The 22,511-nt window shown below is 38.3% G+C and overlaps 1 long non-coding RNA gene across 1 annotated transcript in view; it reads left to right on the top strand.

Moving 5' to 3' along the window:
* The window catches only part of LOC126066921 (uncharacterized), a 50,502-nt gene extending 28,358 nt beyond the window's left edge, over positions 1-22,144 (top strand). The window contains exon 3 of the long non-coding RNA XR_007515287.1: positions 21,621-22,144. This is a non-coding gene — a long non-coding RNA (uncharacterized LOC126066921). The remainder of the gene's footprint in view (positions 1-21,620) is intronic.
* Positions 22,145-22,511: the final 367 nt, after the last annotated feature.

Raw genomic sequence — 22,511 nt, 5'->3', positions numbered from 1 at the left:
TTATATATGATTGCATCACGTTTCTTGTGCTTTTCAAAAGATACAGAAAAAAAATCAGTTCAGGCCAAATGATGGAATTTCATACATAAGAAGCATCACAGAGTGTAATTATGTGGAAACTTTAAGAGAAGTAGTTATATTATGGGCAAACAGGCAAGATTTTCCTCTGTGAAATTAAAACATGCTGTATTCAGACTTGTAGCTCATACTGTGCAGTTGCATCTTGGCCTGGCATCTGGAAAGCTGTTAACAGGTCACACAGTCGCGACAAGTGATACCAAGACTCTCTGTGTGTCCTGGGCAACAGTGGTGGTGAGATAATGAGAAGGGGATTAAGGCTGTAAATAAATCTCCTCTCATTTTTTTCCCCCTTTAATGGTAAGAAGCCATTAATAAAGAATTAAAACTACTTAGCTGGTTGTTGTTCTTGTGTAAATATATAAGGTAATATAAGGCAAAACCCTGCAATTTGGTGTTTTAAACATTAAAACAAATAGAGAAAAAACACCATTTAAGGAAGAATAATGGGAAAAGCCCCACACTTTTTCCATTCTTTCTTTTTATTCCAATGAAAAGTAGCAAGGTGGGCTTCTTTACTCTGTGTTGTTATGTCTGAGATTTGAACGCTTGCTCTCACCTGTTACAACTCCCACCAGATGATGACAACTCAGTCAAGTTTAGCAACTTGTGTGTTTAATAGTAAATAAAGAGTAAGCTAGTAAGACAATGTCTTTTTCATTATTAGGTAAACATAGCTCTGACCCAGTCATTACATACTTTGACAGCTAGCATATTTTACTCCTCAAGTAGATCAATCAATCTGGATCCAGGGGACAGGTTGGAACCAATCACGAACTCTTGAATCAAGATTAATGCTTCTAAAGGGAAAGATTATATATAACTATTGGCCATAGTTTTTTTGTTTTGTTTTAACCTAATTTTTTATCTAGTAATTCACATGTATGCACACAGTCAACATTTTTTACCAGTTGTCATGGGCGTCAACTCATGGCGACCCCATGTGTGTCAGAGTAGAACTGCACTCCATGGAGTTTTCATGGCTTATTTTTCAGAAGTAGATCACTAGGCCTTTCTTCCAAGTTGCCTCCAGGTGGACTCAAACCTCTAATCTTTTGGTTAGAAGCGGAGTACGTTAACCGCTTACACCACCCATGAACTCTATGGTCAACGTAGATAACATACATTTTCTATCTATCTAAGCTAGATAACAAGACCTATAAGACTACTGTGATAGTATAAACACTAGTTGCTTGGTGGAGTTTCAGTGACAAGTTGATTTATTACATATTATCAAAAAGACTCAAATAATAAGCAATTTGTGTTCACATTGTAGGAGTACAGGTATTTCATATAAAGGATTTATATTGCACTAAAAAAGCTCTACTGTTACGTGTGTTCAATATGGCTACTGCTTATTAAAAGAGAGAAAGAGACAGAGAGAGAAAGAAAGAATGAACAAAAGAAAGAAAGAAAAAGGAAGGAAGGAAGCAAGCCTGAGGGGAATTTGACTCTAATCAAGAGGCAGTAGTGTGAATAACCTTGTATGCCCTTCAGAAAACGGCTGCGTAAGAACTGTGTCCTGCCTTGAAACTGAAATTTCAATAGTACTTACAGCATAGTTCATTAGGTTTCTGAATACCCTATTCAATTATTTCAAAGCTTGTCCATGGTTAAAGAGTAACAACATGACTATTTCCCTCTCCCCAAGGGAATTATTGAAATTGCAGTATCCTGTTATGGGGGCCTAGGATTCTGACACACAGACTGAATAGTAACACGAAGCTCATGCAAAATAATGTGTATGGCTCTGTTCTTCTGAATGGGGCCTCTAATGGGCATTCACAAATACTTCGATTTATAGACATTTTGAAAAAAAACACAGCTTATTCATTTCTAGTACATCTTATAACTCACCAAGATATAAATGAATTCTGATACTCATACTTCACACCATTGTTTAAGAAGTGTTGTCTTAGAAGAATCTCAGGCAACAAACACAAACCAATTTTTCCTGGGAAATATTAACAAACAAAACCAGCCACAAGGAAAATTGTCAGATTTGAAGCTCAGATGTTTGTCTTAAGGATCTTTGGCCTGTCATTCAATATTATCCTCTCTCCTTGATAGCATCCACTCCTCCACGGGTGCCCACTGAGATCACATTTTCTAATCCCCTCTCTCAAAAAAGAAACAAGAATAGGCCAGGAAATAAGTAAGTAAGGACAAGGACAGACAGACACTCAATCACAGCAACCCCTTAACTTCCAATTTTATGTACAAACAGCCCCCTTCTTTGAAAAGTAATTTTCAAAAGTAAAATGTGAGGGAACTAGAATGAAGAAAATCAAAGACTGACACAAAAGTTAAGTCTGGGCCAATGCCTTCCTTTTCTCTATCCTACCCTCTGCATCTTCTTCCCAAGGACTAAGACTCAAAAGTTCACTCTCATTTAAAAAGACCCCCACCCCGATCTAGACCTCCTTGCATGCTCAGATTCACAGACTATTACAACGCTGCATGCAAGAAGTGGCTAGGAGCTGGACCAGGTGGTGGCAATAGGAATAAAGAAAAGGTAACATAATCTTAAAAAACTTAAGAACTAAAATTTATAGAACTTGGAAACTTATTGGATGTGGAAATAGGTGGAAGGAAGAAATCTGGAATAATGCCTGAGTTTCCATCTAGATTTGGTTTCTAGATAAATGTCTGCTGAGCACAGCACCTGATTTATGTTAGCCTTCAATACCTACTTCCATTAAACAGGTGGATGACTGGATGGCTGAATAAGAGTCAATGATGCTGGCTTCAGCAAAAATAACAAATAAAAGAAGGGGGATACATTCCAACGAGAAATGTAGTAAGGAAAATTTCTAATTCACTGTAAACCTGTGCCTGTAGTACCTTTAAAAATCCTATGTAGTGGAAAGGACTGGACAATGGGCTGGAGAGAGATGCTGATAAAGAGTGAGCTACTTGTATCAGGTGGACACTTGAGGCTGTATTGGCATCTCCTGTCTGGAGGGGAGATGGGAGGGTAGAGAGGGTTAGAAACTGGCAAAAGGGTCACGAAAGGAGAGACTGGAAGAAGGGAGTGGGTTGACTCATTAGGGGGAGAGTAAATGGGAGTAGGTAGTAAGGTGTATATAAGCTTACATGTGACAGACTGACTTGATTTGTAAACTTTCACCTAAAGCACAATAAAAATTATTAAAAAAAAAAAAAAGCCTTTGTAGGCCTATAAAACGTCTTAACACAATATTAGATCTCTGAAGTCACTTTGGCAAACCCTGAAGGTGTTTTGAAATCACTGATTTCAGAGCTAAAAAAATTATGATTCTTAAGTCAGCATAACAGTGAATAGAATATTAGGATGTTTTAAATATTTTACAAGTTAGCAATAGATGCCATTTGCTCCTCCTCTTTCTTGGAGTTCAGGTTGATAAATGATACATATTTGCATTTGCAGCCAATTGAGGAAGAAGACAAACAACAGTTTTTCTAACCTGTTCAATCCTTAAACACAGTCTCTGATGTGCCCTGGGGGCCTGAGCCTGAACTCTCTCTTCCCTAAACTAAAGACACCATGCCTGCTGTCATTCAGTCACAGAATGATGGAACACATGCTGAAAATGGCTGCCCCAATCTGCGTAAGGAGTCATTGGGTGGTGCAAAGGGTTAAGGAGCCTGGCTGCTAACATAAAGGTTGGAGGTTCGAGTTGATACAGAGGCACCTCATAAGAAAGGCCTGGCAATCTATGTCCGAAAAGTCAGCTATTAAAAACCTTGCTTGCTGAAAGTGGAGAGGACTTGAAGCATTTACTGATGAAGATCAAAGACTACAGCCTTTAGTATAGATTATTCCTCAACACAAAGAAAACAAAAATACTCACAACAGGACCAATAAGCAACATCATGACAAAAGGAGAAAATATTGAAGTTGTCAAGGATTTCATTTTACTGGATCCACAATCAACACCCATGGAAGCAACAGTCAAGAAATCAAAGATGCATTGCATTGGGCAAATCTGCTGCAAAAGACTTCTTTAAAGTGTGTTGAAAAGCAAGGATGTCACTTTGAAGACTAAGGTGTGCCTGACCTAAGCCATGGTGTTTTCAGTCTCCTTATATGCATGTGAAAGCTGGACAATAAATAAGGAAGAACAAAGAAGAATTGATGCGCTTGAATTATGGTGTTGGCAAGGAATGTTGAATGTACCACAGATGCCAGAGGAATGAACAAATCTGTCTTGGAAGAGGTACAGTCAGAATGCTCATTAAAAGCAAAGATGGTGAGACTTTGTCATACTTACTTTGGACATGTTATCATGAGGAATCCGTCCCTAGAGAAGGACATCGTGTTTGGTAAAGTAGAGGGTCAGTGAAGAAGAGAAAGAACCTCAGCGAGATGGTTTGACACAGTGACCACAATGATGAGCTCAAGTATAACAATGATTGTGAGGATGGTGTAGGAATGGGCAGTGTTTCGTTCTGTTGTACATAGGGTCACTATGAATTGGAACTGACTCAACAGCACCTAACAACAACAACAAAAAACCTCATTTTGACAAATGTGTGGTTGCCATGAGTTGGAATTAGCTCCACGGGAGGTGTTTTTTTTTTTTTTAAACTTCTATAACGTGGGCTGGGGATCGACATGCTGAAAGACTGCTCAGCATGCATACTGTATGGGATCCACAAGCACAAGAGAGGCAAGCAATGGCCAACACAGGAGACTTACCATTAACACTATGACCCACCCACTAGAAAAAATATTGTCCTTACTCAACCCATCCTGTGCATGTCAGGCACTCAGAACAGTCACTTCTCCTGCCTAGGGCCAAGGAAAGTTGGTACACAGAGATGGAAGTGTTACTTTCAAAACTTCTCTCAGAAAGGGCAGTTCAACCCCCTACAGGCAGAGACTGAAACTTAACAGGAGACATTCCAGCTATAGCTGGAATCAGATAGTTGAGAAATATCTGATTTCACATCTTCTGAACTGGGAGATACGCCTGAAGACCTTTAGGGAAAGCCTCTTGGCCATTCATTACAATTCTCTCATATGGATAAAGGGGCATTATGAATTGCCACTGGCTGCTCTTTTATAATATTTCTCTTAGAAAAGAGAAGAAACTCCAGATGAGAAAGAAAAGTCATAATTGGTTGTAAAAGAATGAGTGGGTCACATTGCCACTTGGAAGAAGTGATCAATTTATTCTTTGGACAGGCATTTTTTCCTCCATACTCTGAAAAAGTGTGGAGGGGGGTAGTCTTATGCCTTTTTGTTTTACCCTTTCAAACCAAAGAAGGTAGCCTCACAAGCAGAGAGTTAAGGAACAACTGTGGGTGGTATCTGGTAATGCACTTAATTTTACCATTAAGTAAAATATAGAAGAATTCTGGTTGAAAAATATTTTTTGCCTGATACCAGTTTCTTAGAATTCTTAATGTTTTCTATCTTAAAAAGAAAATAAATTACCTTTGGGTTCAGTAAAGAGAATGGAGTTCCCCTTGATCTTTGGCCAAATATTCCTTTAAAGAACAGGTTTGGAATATATCACAAGATAAGAATTCCTTTGGTCTATGTGACCAAGTAAACAGTCAAAACAGAATTCATTGTCAGTATCTTTTGGTATTTTTCAATCAAGGTCATGTACGTGACCCTAATACCTCACAACATGTTTTCTCCTTTTAAAAATGAGTGATTGAGAGCTTGACATAACTAATGCCACAATGATACTCTAAGTAGCCTATAAGTTTTGTTTTTTTGTTTTTTTTTTTTAATTGCACCAGTTGTCCTGGTCTCTTTCGAAAAGGCTGCAGGGCCTTCTTGGCTCTTGCAGCCTTGGTCTCCCTCCACTTCTTTGTTCTCTTGAGAAATGCCCTTCAGCCTGCAAGATGGCAGCTAGGAAGGCTGCCCGGTGCTTTTGGTCTGTAACTTTCTTGCTTCTTGTCTTGGTGAGAGTAAACCTAGCAGGCCAATTTTACTAGCCGAGAGATTTTTACGTAAGTTTTTTTTTCCTGTTACAAACATAAAGATTAGAGTCCAAATGTCTGGCATACATATCTTTAGTTTAATAAAGAGTTCCTTGTAGTTGTTTTGTGGGCTACATGCTTGAACACATTATGTAATCCTTGCCAAAATGATATATAAGCTCTGATGTAAAAATTGCTTTTTGGGACTCCATAAAGACCATTTGCATGGCTGTAAGACTTTCAGTTGGTGTTACCTCCTAATAAACTTTTCTCTCTTTCTGACTTGGTATACGTTTCATTGGCTTGACTGCTCCTAATCGGGTAACATGTGGGTGCTTGTACTTAGGTATTTCCTGTGTGTATGTGTGGGGACAGGAATCCCTGGTGGTACAGTGGTTAAGAGCTACACCTGCTAACCCAAATGTCAGCAGTTTGAATCCACCATATGTGTGGGTATAAGTGTTTCCATGGTTTGCCTACAATGACTTTCTCTGTACAGGAATTTTTTCATTGCACTAGTGGAACAGTGCTGTTGTTATTGTTAGCAGACATCAAGTGGGCTCCCGACTCATGGCAAACCCATGCACGATGGAAAAAAGATGCTGCCTGGTCCTGAGCAATTCCCAGGATCGGCTGTAGATTGGAACATTGTCTGTAGGATGATCTCCGGCTGGTTGTCAGAAGCAGATCAGCGGGTGTTTCTTCCTAGGACAGCTGAGTCTGGAAGCTTCACTGAAACGTGTTTGGCCGTCGCAGCACACGAGCACCCCTGGGTGGTGGCTGCTTCTGAGTTGCATTGGCAGGAAATCAAACCCAGGTCTCTAGCATGGAAGTTCAGAATTCTGCCATTGAACCACCACTGCCCTCAGTAGAACAGTAAAAGGAAGAAAAAAAATTGATAGACTATGTGGATCCAACCTCACTGATCACTGATCTCTTTTTATTTTACACCATTGTTCAACAGTGAGCTTCTTCAGACTCCAGAAAGGTGCCCAAGAAACAAGTTGAAATATTTTTAACGTTTTACTGTATATTTGTTTTTAAATTAAAATATAACATTTAGTTTACCTTTTAGGCAAAAAGTGTTTGCTTTGGTTATCTCAGATGCAACTATCGTATGTATATGATAGACATATATATGAAACACTACATCTCTCCTCTGAATCCAGCAGAGCGGTCCTATAAAAATGCAAGTTAGATCATGTCCCTGCTCCGCTCACAATTTCCCAATGGCTCTCCATCTCACTCAGCATAAGGTCAAAGTTTTCCACCTCCTAGCCAACATAAATCTGTTTAAGTATCAATTGTCTTCTCCTACTAGACTATAGGCCCCACAAAGTAGAAATTTCTGTTTTGCTCACTGTTGTATTCTCAACACCTAAGATATAACCTGGACATAAGAGACATTCAATAAATATTTGTTGAATAAATTAACTGGGTACCATAACTTCAAAGAGCGTTCTGCGATGAACTACCACCCCGTGACTACCAGTGCATAAGATTTCAGCAGGTTATCTTTAGTAAATTCAACTGAATATGTGTGTTATATATTGGATTGTGTCCCCCAAAAAAACATGTTGAAGTCCTAACCCCTGATACCTGTGAATGTGACATTGCTTGGAAATAGGATCTTTGATGATGTTATCGGTTAACATGAGGTTATATCAGAGTAGTGTGGGTCCTAATCCCATCTGAGTACTGTCCTTATAAAAGAAGAGAACAGAGACAGATGTACAAAGAGACAGAGGGCATCAGGTGATGCTGCTGTTGCTGCAAGCCAAAGAATGCCTGCAGCGACCAGAAAGAGAGGCATGGAACAAATTCTCCCTCAGAGCCTCAGAAAAAATCAGTACAGCCAACACCCTGATCTTGTACTCTTAGGCTCCAGAACTATGAGACAATAAATTCCTGTTGTTTAAAGCCACCCACTTTGTGATGCTTTGTTATGGCAGCCCTAGGAAATTAATACAGACTTTATACAAATACATATGTCTTTATGGCTATATACAATATAGGATTTAAATATTTCTAATCTTTTGTAGTTTAATATAATCATCTTAAGTTTTATAAAAATAATATTTTAAACAAAAACTAATTAAGTAAAATTAGTCCAGCAGTCTTCAAGGTCTGGAGTATTCAGCCAACTACTTGGAGGATTAAATATATTTCCAAATCTCTAATAGAACAAAATCAATGCAATAGGGCTTTTAGGAATTCATTCTTTGCCATCAGTTTCTAATACTACATTGTGACAGGTACTGTCTGCTTTAAACCAGAGTTAAGGAGGAAAAGGATTTGCAATGAGGAAGGTAAAATATAACGTCTTGTTGAAATTTCACCATATTAGAGCAGTGCACCAATATATCACCCATCAAGATGCCAGGAGCGAAGAGAATACAAGTGAAAATCATCAAGCATATAACATCTTGTGTAGCAGTAGCAAGAAAACATGAAGGGTTGACTTTTACTTTTAACTCAAGTGTGGTGACATTTTCAAACTGGTTCAGCTTGTAGTGAAAGGTGTGAGTCCATAAATGTGGGTATCTGCAATCCTCAAACAAGTGTGGAAAAGAGCTGGAGGATATAAATGAAGATCAAAGAACCAAAAGAACAATGGCATTTTATCTGCACAATAAATTTCTACACCTTTCATTCAGTCTAGTCTTCCTCAAAGCAATGACTTAGTAACAATGGCAATAACTATAGTGAATCAGTCTTTGTCCTGTGCTGGTACGTGACACAGATTTGGAGATAATCTTAAAAAGCAAAGATGTCAGTTTGATGAGTAAGGTTTACCTGACCCAAGCCATAGTATTTTAAATCTCCTCACATGCATGAAAAAGCTGGATGATGAAGAAGAATTAACCCACTTGTATTATGGGGTTGGCAAAGAATACTCCATGAACTGCCAGAAGGATGAACAAATCTGTCTTGGAGGAAGTACAGCCAGAATGCTCCTTAGAATCAAGGATGGTGAGATTTTGTCTTGCTTATTTTGGACATGTTATCAGAAGGGACAAATCCCTGTGAAGGACATCATACTTGGTAAAGTAGAGGGTCAGAGAAAAAAGAGGAAGACCTTCAATGAGATGGACTGACACAGTGGCTCCAACAATGGACTCAAACAAACATAGCAACGATTGTGAGGATGGCACAGGACTTGCTTTTTGTTCTGGTATACATAAGGTCACTGTGAGTTAGAGCCAACTGGACAGGATCTAACAACAACATGCTTTGAAGATTATACAGTATTTTGTAATACTGCAATTACGATGGCCCTGTAATTTAAAAAATATTCTCCACCCACCACATACTATCTATGAAATATCTGTATATGTAGAGACTATACTAAATATTATAAACTCATTAGAAGATATGGCCCTTGCTTGCATTGTAACATAAAGGTACACCAGATAAGAATATTTATTAGTTTTTACAAAGAGGAAAGCTAGAATACAGATTTTAAAATATTCTCATTTTACCTTCTTTAACAGGATTTTTCCCTATATATGAGAAAGAAAATTATGGGCGAGAAAAAAAAAAAAACTGAATGAGAGTCTATGAATAGCCTGACTCATTTTGTGATTGTAAAAGTATAAGCAGTTCAGAAAGGGAGAGAAGAAAAGGAGAGACGGGGAGGGAAGACAAATGGAAGAAAAAAAGGGAAACTGAAGGGGAAGGGAGGCCAGGGGACAGACAAGGGGGAAGGAAAGGAAGAAAAAAAGAAATAGGACAGCCCAGAAGCATACAACAGGATTTTTTTTTTTAACAAGGCAATATCTCTCTTCAACCTTATGATACTATGAATAAATACAAATGTGTTAATTACTCTGTGGCGATGATGAATTTTGAGAGTAGAAAAAAGATTAAGTGATCCCTGAATGTTCCATTTCAGTAATTACTAGTCTAATTTGGCATTAACTACTTAGCAGTAATATAATTAATTTTTATATCATAATTTGTATTTTATTTACTCCACTTTCTATTGTATTACGTCTTTCTTCTAGCAGTTGAAAATGTTTCTCCTGTCACTGATGCAGAATTAGATCAATAGCCAAAATATATAAAATCTCATGAGCTTAAAAGACATTTCCATTACTATCAGATCAATTGTGGAAACAAAAAAAACGGATAGGAACTCTGGTTCTCTGACTGAGATTCCCCCTCCCAATAAACAATCTGCTCGAAATGTCCTATTTTTAAAATAGGAATGCATTCCATCCCAAATATTCTACATGGATATATTTGACAAATCTGTTTGTGCAGAGTGTATATTTGTTCTTTCAACTGAGTCATCAGTGAGACTGTTCTTAAATTTAATATAGAAGAATAGTAAAACCTGTAAGTGATAGAAGGGTTAAAAGACTTGTGAGGGATTTTCAGTATAAGAAATATAAAGCCTGGTGTTATGAGTTGAGTTGTGTCTCCCAAAAAGACCTCTCAAGTCCTAATGCCTGTACCTATGAATGTGACCTTGTTTGGAAGTAGGATTTTTAATTGAAGATGTTATTGTTTAAGTTAACATGGTCATATTGGGGTAGGGTGAATCCTAACCTCTTCCTACCCATTGCTGTTGAGTCGATTTCAACTCATAGTGACCCTATAGTGACTCCATAGGACAGAGTAGAGCTGTTCCACAGGGTTTCCAAGGAATGGCTGGTAGATTTGAACTGCCAACACGTTCGTTAGCAGGGGCTCTTAACCACTATACTACCACGGCTCCTAGTAATGTCTTATTAAAGGGCAGCACAAACATGGAGACAGGATCACACAGGGGGAAGACCGACGCCATATGAAGATGCATCTAAAAGCCAAGGGATATTAAGAAATATCCTGGGCTAGTGGCCTACACAAGATAAGGAAGAATCTTCCCCTAGAGCAGACAGACAAAACAAGGCCCTAATAATGCCAAGAATGTTGACTTCTAGCCTCCAGCACTTTGAGGCAATAAATTTCTTTAAAACCACCCACTTTATGGTATTTTGCTACAACAGTCCTAGGAAACTGAAACAATTGGCTTGAGGCAAGATTACCTGTGAAGCTTGTCTCCAGCCTCCTCAGCCTCTCTTTACTTTTCCTCATTCATGGGGCTTCTCCTCATTCATGGGGCTTCTCCTCTGATCTGGCTTCTTCATCATCACTGTGTGTCTTTTTTTTTACCTTCTGGCAGTCAAACGCCCCTTTTACAAAATGGTCTGATGGGATATTAAAGCGTATTTGAAGTATTACTTTTATTATCTACTATTCCTAGAAGTAGCTAATATTTTCATTTCTTTATATTAAAACAGAAATTTTAATATAAAGAAATGAAATATTAATGGTGAAATTTTAAGCATTGATTAGGTGAGAGGGTTTTAGGGATGGGTAGAGGTGGTGGCAGAGTAGCAGAAATAGTACGTGGTGACTCCTGACGCACAGATAAGATTACTAACACATGTACACATGGCCCCTATTCCTGGTGACTTATATTACATTCTTCCTAACTACCTGGAATAATGTCATGGAAGAAGTTTTAGCTTAAGAGTGAAGAAGCCCAATGTCCACTTCTACTTCTATCTCAATAGATTTACATGATCCAGGCCAAATTATTTCATTACTCTGAGACTCCATTCCAATAGACATAATATTTGATAGACTTCAGAGATCACTTAGCTGTTAGAAATTCTTTTTAGATATCATGGGATATGCAGTATAAAATAAAAGGATCCATCCAGTTAATAGTGAATATTAAAGTTAGTAGAGCACTATACTACTGCATCTTGCTTAAATTTTTGGCTTCTGAGGCTGACCCTATAAAACTTCCTACTACCAAACACTGTCAAAAGTTCCATTTGTAATCCAACTGCCATCGTTTAAAAGGAGTTATGATTTCCTACACAAACTCCCACAGAGGTTCTGATAAAGAAGTATTTTAAAAACACTATTCCTCTTTCCGAGAGACTTAGAAGTTAACAAAGATAAATAAAGTAAGTAAATATTTACTCATGTTTTGGAAACCAGAAAGCAAACTCAGCTGAGTGAGTGGGCAGGTTTAGGAAGAGCATGATTGTTACACGGTTATTGAGATTATTGAGTTACATGATCTATGGGGTTTTCTGTTTGCTTGTTTTACTTTATCTGAGGGCTTCTACGTTCATACTCAAGGGCCTGTTGCCCCAGTTATGATTATGTAATTTCTTCAGTTAATAACCTTTGTTACTGAGTGCTCTATAAAATTATAATATAGTCAAAGGTGTGGAAAAACACAAATGCATAGAAATGCATCTGACCCAAGGACAAATTCATAAATAACTAAAGTTCTTAAGAATAGCATAAAATGCTTGATAATCAGGAAAAAAAAAAAGAATGAACGGCTCGGGACAGAAGCTAAAGTTACTAAACAAGGAGACACAAGTCTGAACAGGCTTTATGAAGGAGATGAGTATTAATTAGAGATATTCTTATTTTACTCTTACATTCTCACAGGAAATGATTATAACCTTATATTTAATTTTGACAAGATAATTACTCATTGTAGTGAATTACTTTTTTTTTTTTATGAGACTTAGTAGGCTAAAAAGTCTTTTCCCTCACTAGCCTTGCAAGGTACCTAAAATTTCCAACTCCAGGATATAGGTCTGAAGCTATCAATTTACCTTTCTACCTGACATCTCCACTTAGATGTCTTAAAGGAATTTCAAACTTAATATGGTCAACATGTAAAATCAAAACATTTGTCCCATACCAGTTCCTCTGCTGGTATCATCTCTCTCAGGTGAATGGTATATACATTTCATTGTTATCCTTGACACAGTATCCCTTGCCATCTCCACATCCAAGTTCCACTGATATTACAAAACCAAAAACCAAACCCAGTGCCGTCAAGTCGATTCCGACTCATAGGGACTCTATAGGACAGAGTAGAACTGCCCCATAGAGTTTCCAAGGACTGCCTGGTGATTTGAACTGCCAACCCTTTGGTTAGCAGCCATAGCACTTAACCACTACACCACCAGGGTTTCCCCACTGATATTACCTCTAAAATATTCCTTACACCTGTGTACACACCTCTTTTTCTTCATTGTCACCATTCAAATTCATATAGTCTCCTAAAGTAGACTCCCCCCATGTGTCTGTCAGTTTGTCATGCTATGGGGGCATGCATGTGTGATGCTGGAAGCTATACCACCAGTATTCAGATACCATCAGGGTCACCCATGGCAGACAGGTTTCAGGGGTGCTTCCAGAGTAAGACAGACTAGGAAGAAGGACCTGACAGTCTACTTCTGAAAAGAATTAGCCAGTGAAAACCTTATGAATAGCAGTGGAACATTATTTGATATAGTGCCAGAAGATGAGCCCCTCAGGTTGGAAGACACTCTTCAAAATACAACTGGGGAAGAGCTGCCTCCTCAAAGTAGAGTCGACCATAACAACATGGATGGAGTCAAGCTTTCGGGACCTTCATTTGCTGATGTGGCATGACTCAAAATGAGATGAAACAGCTGCAAACATCCATTAATAATCAGAATGTTGAATGTACGAAGTATGAATCTAGGAAAATTGGAAGTCATCAAAAATGAAATGAAACACATAAACATTGATATCCTACTCATTAGTGAGCTGGAATGGACTGTTATTGGCCATTTTGAATCAGACAACCATATGGTCTACTATGCCAGGAATGACAACTTGAAGAGAAACGGCATTGCAGTAATCATCAAAAAGGACATTTCAAGATCTATCCTGAAGTACAACGCTGTTAGTGATAGGATCATCCACACGCCTACAAGGAAGACCAGTTAATACAACTATTATTCAAATTTACCCACCAACCTCCTAGGCCAAAGATGAAGAAATTGAAGGGTTTTACCAGCTTCTGCAGTCTGAAATTGATTGAACATGCAATCAGGATACATTGATATTTACTGGTGATTCGAATGTGAAAGTTGGAAACAAAGAAGAAGGATCACTGATCCTTGGGAAATATGACCTTGGTGATAGAAACAATGCCAGAGATTGCAAGATAGAATTTTGCAAGACCAATGACTTCTTCATTGCAAATACCTTTTCTCACCAACATAAACGACAATTATACACATGGACCTCGCCAGATGGAATACACAGGAAACAAATCAACTGCATCTGTGGAAAGAGACGAGGAAAAGCTCAATACCATCAGTCAGAACAAGGCAAGAGATTTCTGTTTTGGAATGATGAAACTGCTCTAAAATTATTTAGCAGTGATGGTTGCACAAGTCTGTGAATATATTAAAAACCATCAAAGTGTAGGCTTTAAAGTTTGAATTGTATGATATATGAATTATATCTTAATAAAACTGTTATAAAAATAAGTACAGTGTATTAGGTTTAAGACTAACAATATATACAAAACGAATGGGTGGCATGGGCTGGGGAAAGGAATGGGACAGGGAAGAAACCATGGGAAAGATGATGTTAAATCAGTGAATTGTCTTTCAACCACCCTTACCTATCAACACATTGAAGGTCAGTTCCATCAGGCCCTGGCTGCCCAGCTACATAAATATTAAAGAGCAATAATTATATTTAGCTTTAAATGGAAAACATGTTCCAGAATGCTCAAGCACGTCAATCCCAAGAGATTAAGCTTCAGGCAAAACCAATCTCCATAGCCAGGTCTCTAATAGAGGTCGTCGTTGCAATTTAGCTACACCTGAGTTTGTTCAATGACATTTTTTCTCTCTCTTCAAAGACTCACAGTACAAGAATTGCCGGAAGACAAAAATCCCTCCAACAACGTCTTATTCTCACAGGATATTGAATGACTACAAAAGCTTTTACCATTATTTATATATAAGTCTTATGGCCTTGAAATTTCCAGCAGAGGAGACAACACGTCAAAGACCACTCCGGCCACAAGTTGCAATCAACTTAACTTAATGGATTGAACTATGTTCACCGCTTAACCAAAACAACTCAGTTTTCCAAATGCTTGCTCACATACTACAAACCTAAACAATATTGAGCAGCATACTAAAGACAGGAAGTGCCTCCTGAAAGATGTTGCAATATCATCATTTTGTCACCACATTTGAGCTTCCCCAATTAAAAAAAAAGTTAAGTGCCTCATTTATCAATGCATACACTCAGAAATAATAACAAGAAATTTACAAATTCCTTATCTTCTCTCTAAAGAATATGTCTCTGTAAAATTTTGAGACGATGTTTTAAAGCGTAATTTCTGAGTTCATATACAGAAACCTTTATCCTATGGCAGAGTTCCCACGGTACTATTGATTAACTATTGGGGCTATTCAGTCAATCTTATACAATGAGTAAATAATAAATATGGGAAACATAATGCAAAACATAATAGAATGCTAAGGTAGAATTGTTATTGTAACCCAAGAAACAAAATCTTGCCAATCATTTGCCTTCATGTACCACTGAATCAAAAAGAAAGTGACAAGAATGAATTGTTGTAACAAAAGCCTTCACCAGAATTTTTATAAAAGCCTTATGACTTTAAAATTCCTGGCAAAGGAAATAACACATCAAAGACCACTTTGACCACAAAAGAATAGCAGTCTATGGAGTAGAAAGAAATGTATCTTAACAATAAAGACTCAGTGGCCAATCCCTGTTGAGAAATCATACTTTGTAATAAAATGGAACTGTATTGATTCAGAGTTGAAGTTATCCTGAAATGATAGACTAATCGAATCGGAAAGCACTATGGAGATCATTTAGTCCAGACTACTATTTCATATGTAAAAATAAATAGAAAGAGAAGGGTTTATTTATAAGTATATACAAACTATATGTCTCAAAGTTTCCAATATAGCCCCAATTTCAAAACTTTTACCCCATGGTTTCTATAAGTATTCTAGTACATGTCATTTTGGCTGATTACATCCAACAAAATATATTGGGAATAATCAACCAAAATGATATGTACAAGAATACTTATGGAAACAATTTTTAAAAGTTATGAAGTTTTTACTTCCACAGCTATGCAGGCTCGGCTTCCAGATATACTGGGTGGTGAGTAAACAAGGATGGAGAAGATAAGGACTAGGGGAACTGTCTGGGCTTTAGAAAGTAGACAGGAGTTTAGAGGAATCCCAGCTCCTATAACAGCTAGCATTTAATATTCAGGGATTTGATCTCCTAGGTGGAGAGCAGCACTAGGATTCTTAAGGTAGCTATGGTCATCAGGCCAAGAGTGTGGCTGTTTCCTAGCTGGGTTGGAAATAGGACCCAGTCAGAAGCCAGGGGCATAAAGACTGGATCTAGATTTCCGGAAAACAAGGTTTAGCAAGAATTAGGCAACTTCTTAGTAGATTGAGTTTCAAGGTTGGGTCTATGGAAGGTCAAGTATGCACAATATATAACAGGCTTTAGGCTGGGTACTGATTCTAGATCCTACCAGTTACTGGGCATAAGGTTAGTTCCTATTGGATCAGGACTTGGAAGATTTGAACTTGGAAAGAAAAAGTTTTTACAAACCAGTGCTGGGATGGAATGAGATTGGTATGGGTTGGTATGGGAGACATAAGTCTCCCCTTTAAGAAGCCTACATCCTTGCTGGGGCCATGTACCTGAAAGATTTAGCAAAGAACATAAGACAACGCTTAATTAAGTGCACAAATCATGGAGGATCCAATATAAAAACTGTGCAATCAAATACTATTCCTACATGCTATTCAAAAAATAATTCTCAGGCAAGAATTCTGGACTCCTTACAGATTGGGGATCTTAATTTTTACCAGAAATCAGTCTTGAGTTCTGAGGGAAAATGCCTCAAACTTACATCTTTTTGTCTGAATGTACGTTATTGAAGATGATTACCTCTACCCTTGCCATGACTTTCAGAAATATTCCAAAGCTAAATGACGTCCCATTTGAACAACAGGGTAACATGGCCTGCTCTACCGCTGGAAATATAGATGTCTCCAAGGCACTGAGCATCTACAAAATCTGTCTTTGGATCTCAGATCAAATTATTTAAATTTTAGTCACCAGCTTACAGTCTCTTCTCCTGAAAACTCAACTTTACAAGGAGGGAATGATGGTGGTAGCTTGTAAAATGAGAGAAACAATGAGGCTTTTTAATCTTCCTGAAGTTTTACCATTAGAAATCTCTTCCTTTGTGATTAAGGATTTTTCAGTCATCCAGAAGCTTGTCTTAGAATTCAGTGGCAAAGGACCTGGCAGTGTTTTTGTTCTCTTGCATACAGGGTCGCTAGGAGTCAGAACAGACTCAATGCCACCTATCAACATTTGAATGTTCTATGTCCTTACTGATTTTTTTTTCCCTGTTTTGTTTATCATTTACTGAGAGAGAGATGTTAAAATGCCCCAGTATGATTGTGGATTTTTCTATTTCTCCTATAGCTCTGATAGTGCTTACATTATCTACTGAGGTTATATTTTTACTTGCATTCACATTAAAATTTGTCAAATCTGGGGAATTAATAAATTCATTATAATCATTATAAAGCCAGCTTCTTTAATCTCTAGTAATTTTTTGCTAAAAAGTCCACTTTCTGTGAAAATAATATAGGTACCTATATGATCTTTTGATTGTATATTATTATTTATACATATAAATATATAATTGGTTAGAAAAGATTTATAGCATATATACCTAAGAGTTATTTAGTTAATTTAAAAATAACTTCTAAAACATTGATGAAAGTACAATTATGTTTTTTGACATGGAACCATGTTCACAATGTTCACAATACATTCACTAACAGGTTACCAAATAAAATAAATAGTATATTCCGATGTGGTTGTGTTTGTGTGTATGTGTGTGTGTTCATAGTGAGCATATATATTAATGTGATGATACACACTCAACCGTTTTAAATAGTTTGTCCTAAGTAGTAGAATATGGGTGATTTTTATTAGTGTTCTTGTTTTGTTTTGGTTTTTGCCTCTTGCCTTAGTTGTCGAGTGCTGCTATAACAGAAATACCATTCATGGATGGCTTTAAAAATCAGACATTTATTCTCTCACAGTTTAGGAGGTTAAAGTCTGAATTCAGAGTGCCAGCTCCAGGGGAAGGCTTTCTCTCTGTGTTGGCTCTGGGAGAAGGTCCTTGTCATCAAGCTTTCCCTGGTCTAGGAGCTTTTCAGCACAGGGAACCTGGGTCCAAAGGACATGTTCTGCTTCTGGCATTCCTTGCTTTGTGGTAACAAGGTTCCTTTCCTCTCTGCTCGATTTTCTTTTATATCTCAAAAGAGATTGATTCAAGATACAACCTAATCCTATAGATTGTGTCCTACCTCATTAACATAACTGCCTCTGGTCCTGCCTCATTAACATCATAGAGGTTAGGATTTACAACACATAGGATAATTACATCAGATTACAAAATTAATGACAACCGCACAACACTGAGAATCATGGCCTAGCCAAGATGACACCCATTGTGGGGGGACACAATTCAATGCATAATACCGCTCTATAATTTCTAAGTTTCCACAATGAAATTCTATTTTTTGTTTAAAATTTTTAAAAAATAAGAAAAGGGGAACAGTGTCAGATACATAAAGAGAAATCAAACTAACTGGATTAGAATCACTGACTGACAATAGTTATATTTTTGATATGTTAATAAGAATAATTTTAGAAGAAGATTTGAAGCTGAGGTTGGATTCTAACAGACTTCGGAGCAGGAGAAACAAATTCTTTTTTAAAACATTTGGCTGTGAGGAAATGAAAAGGTAATGTGTTAGCTAAAGGAAAAAAAAAAAAAAACTAACCCATTGCCACTGAGTCAATTCTGACTCGTAGCAACCCTATAGGGCAGAGTAGAACTGCCCCATAGGGTTTCCAGGGAGTGCCTGGTGGGTTAGAACTGCCAAGCTTTTGGTTAACAGCCGAGCTCTTAACTACTACACCACCAGGGCCCCCAGTTAAAGGAAAGGCAGGGCCTAGTTTTATTTTATTTAGTTTTAGATTGAGAGACTCTTTAAATGTTTATAAACTTAAAAGAAAAAAAAAATTAAACCCATTGCCGTCGAGTCAATTCCAGCTCATAGCGACCCTATAGGTCAGAGTAGAACCGCCCCATAGGGTTTCCAAGGAGCACCTGGTAGATTTGAACTGCTAACACTTTGGTTAGCAGCTGTAGTAATTAACCACTATGCCTCCAGGGTTTCCTTATAGGCTAAAGAGGAGAAAAATGAGGAAAACAGAGTGGCCAGTTTATTAAGCAAGAGAGAGAACAGCCTCAAGGCACAAGCAGTGGGTTGGTCTTGTAATTGGGCAGAAAAAGTAAGGATTGTAATCTGGAAGTTCCTTTCAAACCAAGAAATAATAAAACCAGTACTCTGTGTTTGCAGATGAGAGACAGGCAAGACTAGTTTCAACTTGCTTACTGTTAACTTTTTCTCCAAGAGCAAGGACAGGGTTTCCCCAAAGATATGAGCTTGTTAAAGGAACTAGTGAATTCCAGGTTTTATCTTGTTTTCTCATCTGAACACCTGTACCATTCCAGTTGCGTTTTGTAACTAAATTCAGGGTAACTGATACAAAAAATACAGAGTAAAAAGATAAAGAAAGAATACTTTCTTTCAACCCAGCCTGAAACAGAAATGGGGAGTATTAATTATCAAATGATTAGCCTACATAATTCCCCTTAGATGTACGCCCAAGGGCTGCCATTTAAAATGGTGTAGTCATAATAATGTTAAACTGATTAGTCCTCTTTTTTTTTTCAGGAAAGTGTACTAAAGACTTGGCTCTTGGGGAGGGAAACAAGGTGAGAGCAGCAACCAAAAGATACTGAGTATTCAGTACTGGATGCAACAGAGCAGCGCTCTGAGGTTCATATTTTATATATGATGAAACGAAGCCTAAGTGATTAAATTATTTATCAGAACTCACATGGCTAATAAGTAACAGCACTGGGATTTTAATCTAGAGTCCATGCCAATCTGGCTCCAAATCTGAATTTCCAAAAAATAAAACAATGTTTGCTGATCCTGGGGCTTTCTCCTAAAATCAGGAGGCCAACTGAGAAAACGGGTGAAGAAAAATGGCCAAGCGGAAGGAATACCAGCTTCCGGTGAAGAGGCTAGGCCTCTAGTCTCGTGTCTGCCACATACTTTCTGTGTGACCTTGGGCAAATCATTACCTTCTCTGAATCTCAGTTTCCTCATTGGAAAATTGGGGAGTTTTTTCTAAATGACTTCTAAGATTCTTTTCTAGCCCCCAAATGTAGGGCATCACTGTAGCAGCTGTCTGTATTTAAGACTCAGCCTGTTTTTTAGCACTTTTTGGAGTTCCCGGCACAGTGGTTAAGGGCTGAGCTGCTAACCAAAAGGTCAATGGTTGAATCCACCAGCTGCTCCAAGGGAGAAAGACGTGGCAGTCTGCTTCAGAAAAGATTGCTGCTTGGAAGCTCTATGGGGCAGTTCTGCTGTGTCATATAGGGTCTCTATGAGTCAGAATCGACTCAATGGCAACGAGTTTGGGTTTTTAAGATTCTACAAGAGAGATTTCCCCTCAAGTCACAGAAAGCAAGACACAAACAGATGCAGTCTTTCAGGTCAGCGTTCTGGCTGCACTAATTAGCAAGGAATATCTAACAACCAACTGCAATTGCCTCTCCGTGTTAGGAACTGCCTTTGATAGCATGGGCTCTGTTTTCTTGTAAAGACATTTTCATTGCATAGCCTGTATCTCATTTTTGGCTATGTATTCTGTGGCAATTCTCTTACAAGATTGTAATAAAAATAACATTGTTTAATTCATAAGGTAGTTATGAACAAGCCTTCCAACCAGTTCTTTCTGGTTCAATCATGACTGAGGAAGCGACACCGAAACAGATCTGAATTTTTTTTTTTTTAATTTGGGTAACCCAGAACCATTATCGGAATGGGAAAAAGTATAGGTTGAAGCCCTGCTAGAAACTTAATCTCCCTCTTAGAAAACAACATAAGTGTACACATTGCATAGCAACCAAATCTCTTGCCTGTTGGATTTTGCACTGAGTCGGAAACAGCAGTGCCCCGCTGAAAGATGGCAACCCACTGCACAACTTTGAATGTGTGTCACTATCCTCAGTCCTGCCAATAATCCAGTCTCACTCATCAGGCTCCTGAAGGAGTCCCTATGCCCTTCCAAGTCTCTCCTTCCAGGGCTTTGACCTATAATTTTTCCCATTCTAGTTATGGTTCTGGATCATCCAAGTTTAAAAAATTCTGGTCTGTTCCAGTTTTGCTTCACTGGGTATGACTGAACCGGTTCCAAGCTCTGGATGTAAGATATATATGAAAGGAAATTTTGTGTCCCAAAACAGTAAGAAGCTTTAAAGAAAGCACATGTTGTGGGCTTAGAGGAGTGTATACACATACATTGAATCAGAAATCATAACTGGAAATCTCTACAGATCATGGAAACCCTGGTGGTGTAGTGGTTAAATGCTACTGCTGCTAACCAAAAGGGCAGCAGTTTGAACCCACCAGGCACTCCTTGGAAACTCTGTGGGGCAGTTCTACTCTGTCCTATAAGGTTACTGTGAGTCGGAATCCACTCAACGGCAGTGGGTGGTTTTTCTATAGATCATCCAGTCCACACCACACACAGCAAGTGAGAAAACTCATGCTCGCACACCTAAAGCAGGTTTCCCTTTGATGCTCTTCCAGATGACTGGCAGTGCAAGAAGACTCCTCCCAGAAGCTCAGCCTGACACTGTGTTGAGGGGCCTACCACCTCATAATCAATAAAGCAGGAAGAGAGTTACACAGAAGACCAAGGCATGTAAGAAGAGCCTCTCTTCCACCCAGTCAACACGGGGTCTAAGGAGGGTTTAAAAAGTGCACAGAACATTGCAAGAGCAGAACCCACTCCTGATCCAGAAGCATTTACACTGCTGTGCTTCTCAAGAAGATGAAGTATTTTCCCCCTCTTTTCCAAATGTGCTGTCCCAAGTCTCCTTGTTTCCCTTGGAAATTTTTATTTCAAAATTCCATGCATTCCAACAAAAATTTTCAACCTCAATATGTTCTACTGGTATTGGATAACATAGTGAAGGGTTTTCCAATTAAAAGAAAGCTTGTGGGAGGAGGCTATATCCCCCGTTTCACTGTATCACTCAGATTGTGCCAATGGTAGCTATGTCTTTTGCTCATATTTAAACTTGGTTTGGGTACCTCTTGATGCCTATGTTTAGCAGCTTGTTTAGCTCATGACGTGCTTGGTGGTTTATTTTTTAAAATCCACATAATAAGCACTGTTAGCACATGAAAAGACGACAGAAGGCTGTGGAGACCATGGTTTTGGGGAAACATCTATCTCAATTGGCATAACATAGTTTATAAGGAAAATGTTTTACATTCTACTTTGGTGAGTAGTGCTTGGGGTCTTAAAAGCCTGTGAGCAGCCATCTAAGATACTCCACTGGTCTCACCCCTTCAGGAACAAGGAAGAAGAAGAAAACTAAACATACAAGGGAACTAAACATCCAAAGGGCTAGTGGACCACATCTACCATGGCCTCCACCAGACTGAGTCCAATACAACTAGATGGTGCACAGC

The sequence above is a fragment of the Elephas maximus genome, chromosome 24 (genome assembly GCF_024166365.1).
Source record: "Elephas maximus indicus isolate mEleMax1 chromosome 24, mEleMax1 primary haplotype, whole genome shotgun sequence".
Taxonomy (NCBI): domain Eukaryota; kingdom Metazoa; phylum Chordata; class Mammalia; order Proboscidea; family Elephantidae; genus Elephas; species Elephas maximus.
Note: the sequence above shows the minus strand (reverse complement) of the source record. Positions and strands in the feature narration are given on the sequence as shown.